Here is a 6006-nt window from a genome sequence, read left to right on the forward strand (position 1 = left end):
CCAAAATATCAGTGTGTTCCCAACAGCTTCAGCCACAAACCCAAGAAACGGCACTACGTGGACTTCACGAAGAAAGCTAACTCTATCCCAGCCAGGCCCAATTCACCTTTAACAGTTCAGTTACCACACAAGTCAAATACAGCACAGCGCAGTGACCTGTGCAACTCAAAACTGGTGCTCAGCACTGCTGCCGCTTCAACCTCATCCCTGTTTTTTCCAAACCCATGCATCATCTGCACCCTCACTGGACTCACAGAAAAGTCTTCAGGGGAGACACTCTTAGTTTTTTGCCATGCCAAGTACCTTTTTGTTGCTACAGGTAACACAAGTAACAATAAATCCAGAAAGCTCGATGTTTTGCACCACGAGATGCCAAAATAAATAAATAAATAAAGTTCACTGCTTCATTATAGACAGCAAGACCTATTTATCCCATGACTGAATATCGACAGTCTCACCGAACAGCTGCCAGTGCCACCCTGGGAGGAGGTGTGCTGCAGGTGCCCAACTGGGGAAGACCAGGAATGCCCGAATACTGCAAAACTCAGGGCACCAACAGACCCAGTGAAGAGCAAACAGTGATGAAACATCGGGCAGTATTTGCTGTAGCCACCAAGTGGCAGCAAACACTCAAAGGTTGGTGGTTGGTCGACATAAAACCAACCAAAGACTTGAGCAGCACTCAGAACGAGACTTCGAGGCCAGCTCATAGATGTTATCCCACTCTCTACCCAGTGATGCTTGTATTAAAAAACAAAACAAAACCAAAAACAAAATTTGGTATTTTATTTATTATTTTTTATTTTTTTTAAATAAAATTTAAAATTTATTATTTTTTAACTGTCAAAATAAACATCATTCTTTCCTCTTCAGTAATTTGTGGCACACTTTTGGAAGGCAAGGATGCACTACAGCAGGCTTTGGCCCAGAACTCTTGTCTGGTTGTCTACCCTACATGAGAGCCACAGACAAATCTGCGTGGGGATGCACTATCTAAAAGACTTACCCTGAGAACCTGGTAACTCTGGCTAGGCTCGTCTACAAAAAATAGCACAGAAATGGCCTGGACAACAGCTTCACCCCCCACCATTTCCTCCCTTTTGTTTTACAGTGATGATCTGGAAGGGACTCTAAGTCTCATTCGCTTATAAGTGTGGTTGGGCTTGTTTCTGATACAAATTTCTCCCTCATTCCCTGCCAACATATCAGGGTCCCTCAAGCATTCATTCTCCTCCCATTAACCTCATCAACATCTCCAAATAATTTCTATCTATATTAACTAGACCACAGATGCTGCATTCTCCATAGGCTGCATATGCCTGCCTCACCTCCCTCACACCTCGAGGGTGCTTAGCCACAGGAAGCCACAGAAATGGCCACAGAACATCCCAGTTCTACAAGCAGACTCTGGACATAGTCTACGTGTCTGTACCTCTGAAATACACACCTTGTACTAGAAAATCTGCCATAGAGTTCTACTGTTCTTGATCAGCTGAAAAAGAAATTGAACCTGAAATGTGTAAACTCCCCCAAAATAAACTGTTCTTAGCCTCAGTTCTCTAAGACCTGAGGCCCCTGCTGCAACAGAAAGCTGTTATTTACATAAAATATGTCTAGGAGATATTAGCTGATGGAGCCACACAGCATGGCATGGTGATGCAAGAAACAGAGGTCTGTGCTAATTTGACAGGGGGGGAATTTCTTCTCAGGTACAAATCTGAACATCAGTTTAAGTCTGGATACATGCAGAAGAATCTTATAGCCACTCTACATTTTGACTCAAAGATATAATGGATATAATAAGGTTAACATACACTCCCTCCCCAGCTTACTACTTATTAATGGTCATGGATATGGAATTCAATTAAACGGCGTGGAGACTAGAGTGCCTCATCTTTCTTTCATGAAAAGTTGGAGCCCAGGAAAATTGCAGAATGAAAATTTATTCCATTCAATCCTTAGTAACTCCTTTTCAGATAATCCTTGCATTTATCTGTCAAGGTCTCTGTGGCAAGTCCATCACTGAATCCACCGGAGAGAACTGTCACCATTTGGGTCCTTGCTCTCCCCTGTTTGAAAGGAAACTGTTATCCAGACTGAGCTAAGGCAACTAGCACTGAGGAATAAGGAACATCCACAGATAGGCAGAGTATGAAAGATGAGAGTATCCCTGTTAAATCTTGTGAAATCTCCTTCAGTTTTAGCTGATCTTTGTACGGGACTTTATCATGCAAAACACCAGATTACAATTGTGAAGAGCCCAAGAAAGTACAGAGACCCGTGTTCCAAAAGACCATTCCTCTCCGATTAGAAGAGAGGCCCCTCTAGCTAGAGGGACTTCTATGAATGCCAGAGGGATTTCTGTAAAACACTCACATAGAATGACCATTCCACCACTTTCCCCAGTGGCCAGTACACCAGCAAACAATAGTGGTATAAAATTCAGACTTTGTACACTCTCAGTCAGTCTCCAACATGATTTTGCCTCTCTTTACCTCTGTTTCTATTTTTTACTAACTCTTGTTTGCCTTCTGTTGTTTCAGGTTACTGCCCTTTTCATCTCCTCATCACTTCTGCCATGCTTTGTCTCTGTTTTCTTGCCATCTCTTAGAAGACCTAAATCCTTTCTATCAGTCACTTTCCTCCTGTTTCAAATCCCTTTCAATTCTCACTGATTTAACTCCTTCCTTTTTCATTTTACCATACATCCCCCCTACCCTTTTATTCCATGGCTATTGCCTCACAATCTGTGGGATGTAAATGGGTGTGACCCCGAATGGGAGATCACACCCATTTCAAATGTAAATTGCAATTTAAAAATTTACGATGGGATACAGCCATTATTTAATTCAGTGCGTCAAAGCCTAGCCTCAGCGATGTAACTGCTGTCTCGTGTAGGCACACCCAGACAAGGTTGGATACCACTAACAGTGTAGATGTAGCAACACGAAATTCATCACGAACCAGTTATTTGAATGCCCACCTGTTACTGGGATGATTTACAAAGCCCATTCTAAACTCCTTGCTACTGTCAACACGCTGTTATCAGCCACTGACCCACTTTAAAGTTAGCTCTGTTTTGTCTACTTGTACAACTGTGACAATGAAGTCACTGCCAGGACAAATTTCTGTGGAAGTTATTTTGTGCTGCTAAATGTTTGGAAGATAATTAGTGTGCACTAGGATTGGACTCCAAGTTTTAAAATAGTTTGTAGCTGATTAAGCCACTGAAAAGTGGAGCACAGAACTCTGAATGTAACACAACACGAACAATGTTATATAAAGCACTAGTGTCATGGAGTTTGCGAGTCACTCATTCAAAACGCTTGAGATGAAACTTCTTCTGATACCCACAAAAGCACTAATTGGATTTTGTGAGCTAAACACTACCTGGGAAGTCACATCTCCATTCCAACCTTCCTTTGCATGCAAAAGTTGCATATGAAAGAGAGTTTACTGCTGCTGTTCACCTTTCAAGGCCACATGGTACAAGGCAAATAGCTTTCCTCCAAAGGACTTATCAGGAAAAAGGCTTGTTTTTAAACTGTGAGAGTCAAGAATAGAGACAAAAAGAAAGGCTGTTTTCACACTTTCTGTGAGGAATGGAGTCTGGTGTTGACATTGTATCTGCGTGCAAAAAAAAAAGTGCTTCTGTACATCTTCTGCAAGTTGTATTATGGAACAATTTTAGTTTAGATCATTGATGCTGTATGAATGGGAAACTAACCTGCATGGCTTTAAAATCTCCTCTTGCTCAGCAAATAGCAATGCTAATGGAAACAGACTGAAATGACCTATATTCTGATTCTGTTTGCTCAGAAATTCCAATACTTCTATTATGCTGCATTAAGATAAACTACATCCAGGATTGCCTCACCAGTATTTTTTTTTAGTAGCATTAAGAACCGTCTGTTATGGATTTGTTTTCTGAGGGAAACTGTTTATGCTGTGCTAAGGAAACTGATGAAGTATCAGGTTTTCTGTCTGATATCATTAGCTTTTCCCAGAAAGGAAAAAAAAACCTCATTCATCACCTCAACATAATAAAGTTATTCAACATGCCATATACTATACTTCTCCAAACTGTAGATGTAGCATTCTACTGACAAAAACTACTACTAAATTTACAGATAATTATTTATGGGATGGAATTATTTCCACAACTAATGATCTCTGGTCTTTTCCAAATATTTCAAAAATATCATTTTACACTTTGAAAACCGAGTCACTGAAACATTTACAAATTTATAGCCTATACTACATTTGCATGTGGTGTGGCACCCAGTGATGCTTGCCGAGTATTTTGGGTAGCATAATTCAGTTCTTATCATACTTTCCAAGTGTGATTCAAATTACCAGCTAAAGATCTCACCTGGGACAAAATGACTTTTTGAGATAGGGGAAAATGTAAAGTTTTGCTTAATAGAAGATAAAAGTTAGATCACTGAAGGGGACTCTGACTCAGTTGCTATGAGATCCATGAGAGGATTTTATTTTTCGGGACAAGCATAACATTTAGTCAGAAGAAAGAAACCTGACTAAATAAAGTTTGGCAAATAGTAAATTTGCCAGATGGAGGGCTTGTGGGGGAAAACACGCAGAAGAACTTTTATAAAAGTGTACCCATAGAAGTGTTCGTATCAATTGAACATAATGGTCCATGTGCCATAAACTGAATTAATTGCTGTTCTCGGTGTATTTGTTTCCCACATCTCCCACAATGCCCTCACTGCAATAGTACAACTTTTCCTGCACATCCCTCATAACCCCGTAACACAGTATTCGTTATCTCCACGTCTACTCAGCACTTGTAGATCCTCTGCATTTCCCCGTTCGCTTCTAGCATCTTCCCACATAACTGGCCAGCTCTTCTCTCCCCTTCTCTACCTTGTGAGACCGCCACCACAGTAATTTCAGGTCTTACTGATCCCATAACTATATTTATTGACAACTAGGATGGGTAATAACATGATTTGCTGTGTGTTGGGACGTCAGATACGTGCTGATTAAACACGCAGTATGCATGTGTACTGACAAGGTGTATAATGTAAATACACTCTTCGCCAGGTCAAACAACCAGTGCTTTCTGTCATGTTCTCAGCTGATAAATGACTTCAGATCTCTTTTGTAGCCAGCTCTGATTCTCATGGCACTAACCATAACTCATCATCTTTGACACCATTTTTTTTTTTGTATTGTAATAAGCAAGTAACATCTGGATTTGTCAACTACACAATATTATAAAACCAGACTAAAATATCAATGGGTGTAACTCATACAAGTAAAGCAGGGTCCCCTCATACATTTTTTAATGAACTCGTCTTAACATCACCTTAAGTCCACCACCCTGGACAATGACTTATTTATCTTTTAATTTTGGATTACTGACATTCTTCACTATTTACAGACTGAAGGAATTTTATGACTAACCTTTATTCTCCTTTAGATCTAATTTCTGTCTGTTTCAAAGCAGGCATATTTTTCTCGCAAAGACATTTGCAACATTTTGCTTTGTTTAATTTCTCACACTATTGAACAGAAGATTTTCTCCTCTCAGGTTCTTTTAACAGAAGTGATTTCTTACCACAAGAGAAGATGCATTTTGCCTTTTTCCTTAAGGGGCTTTTTTAGTGCTTGACAGCATATTCTTCTCAGGTGTTACCTCAGGAAGTGCTAACTTAGGAAATCTGTGTAGAATGTTCCAGCTCCTAGAAAAACAGCAAATGTTATATTAGAGCAGTATGAATTTTACTTATTCCATGTGGTGATCTAATCTTTGTTCAACATATCTAGTCTCTAAGGTACTGCAGGCAAAAATACCTTTGAGGGTTGTTTTTCCCCAAATATTGAGAAAACTTACAAATATTTAGTTGAGAAACACTTTAAGCCATGTACAAATTCCCACGTGGGCATGTAAATTTTAAGGCATTTTGTTTGTGCTGTTACACTTTGAGACAGAAAGCGCTTTCGTGATCACCCTTAATATCTCCACATTGAGCGATCAGG

This window comes from Anas platyrhynchos, chromosome 1, assembly GCF_047663525.1.
Source record: "Anas platyrhynchos isolate ZD024472 breed Pekin duck chromosome 1, IASCAAS_PekinDuck_T2T, whole genome shotgun sequence".
NCBI classification, from domain to species: domain Eukaryota; kingdom Metazoa; phylum Chordata; class Aves; order Anseriformes; family Anatidae; genus Anas; species Anas platyrhynchos.